This window comes from Octopus sinensis, unplaced genomic scaffold (genome assembly GCF_006345805.1).
Source record: "Octopus sinensis unplaced genomic scaffold, ASM634580v1 Contig17066, whole genome shotgun sequence".
Taxonomy (NCBI): domain Eukaryota; kingdom Metazoa; phylum Mollusca; class Cephalopoda; order Octopoda; family Octopodidae; genus Octopus; species Octopus sinensis.
In genome coordinates this window covers 70001-71646 of record NW_021834786.1, presented here as the reverse complement: position 1 = coordinate 71646, position 1646 = coordinate 70001, and positions in this window count along the sequence as shown.

Sequence of the window (1646 nt, the reverse complement as noted above, 5' to 3'; positions counted from 1 at the left end):
TTTGGGATACACCAGCATGGTAGCGTTAGAAAACATTTTTTTCAAGGCAGCGAAAGAGGTAAGTTGTCCTTCACTCAGGGCAATGTTTGTATTTTTGCATGTTCGCTGTCGCAGCATATTCGTGAGAGGCTGTGCTGTCTCTGAACAGTGGGGTAAAAATCTGTAAAAAATTACCAAGCCAAGAAATTCTCGCAATTTGCGGAGAATTTGGGTGGTGGAAAATCCACGATGGCTTTGACTTTCTCGAGAAATGGGCGAATGACATCCTTATCGACGATGTGTCCGAGAAAATGAAGTAACTCCGAACGAACACTTGCTGGGGTTGATAACAATACCGTATTTGCGCAGGCTTTCGAATAGCAGGTGCAGGTGTTGATCATGCTCTTCGTCTGAGCTACTGGCCACAAGCACATCGTCTATGTATGCATAGACGAAAGGCAAACCTCTGATAACTGTGTCTATTAACCGTTAGAATGTATGTGCCGCGTTGCGTAAACCGAAAAGCATACACAGGAATTCAAACATTCCGAAGGGTGTCGTGACTGCTGTCTTCGGAATATGCGCAGGTTCCACAGGGATTTGATTGTAAGCTCGCACAGGGTCGATCTCTAAAAAGACGCGAGCTCCATGCAGCAAGCTAGAAAAGTCCTGTAGATTTGGAACAGGATATGCATCAGATACAGTGCAGTTATTTAGCGATAGATAATCACCGCAAACTCGCCAATCGGTTGAAGACTTTTTAGGAACGCAGTGTATTGGCGAGGACCAGTTGCTGCTAGACCGGCGGATGATTCCGAGGTCGAGCATGTGCTGGAATTCTTGTTTGACAGCTTTGAGACGATCTGGTGGTAACCTTCGAGGTTGTGCAGCAACAGGTGGACCGCTGGTCGTGATGTGGTGGATGATTTCATGTTTTATAGGTTTACTATGGAATACTGGTCGAGCGACGACCGGCTATTCTTTAAGGATAGTACTGTGACGGGTTGTCGTTGTTTGCAAAATAGCTGGGCTGACTGTGGCCATACGAGCGGTTATACCCCGCACAGTAAGCTGAGTGGTGCTGTCGACAAGTCTTCTGTACTAGGAGACCGAAATGATGAAGGAAATCGGCTCCTAAGATAGCGATGACGAAAACCCACTGGAAGGTACGGCGTAGTCCTAAGTTCAGTGTTAGAATCGGCAAGTGGTTGACTGCCTGAAGGCAGACTGGTGTCTCTTTTCTTTTACCTGAAGTGCAGGAAACAGGGATTATGCTGACGTCCGCGCCAGTGTCAACAAGGAAACGCATGCTTGTTATACGATCGCAAACGAAAAACAGGCGATTTTGTGGGTGAGAGCCAGGAACTTCCATCGTGTTCAATTCCTGGCTGTGTCGTTTCCCGAATGGGATGCTGAAAACGAACAAGGATCGTCCATTTTTGCGCCCGTGTTCCGAACTTTCGGTGGTACCAAGTTTCCTGCGAGTTACTGGTGGCACTTGGGCTTCGGAACCGTCTACCGAATCGACGCGATCGGCTGTTACTTCGACGCGGTGTACCAAGCGATAGGACTTGTATCTGTGTTGTCAGGGCCTGTATCTGCGATACCTGCTGCGTTATCAATGAGCGCAAGCCCGAAATTTCGGAAGCACTGGTGACGGAAAGGAA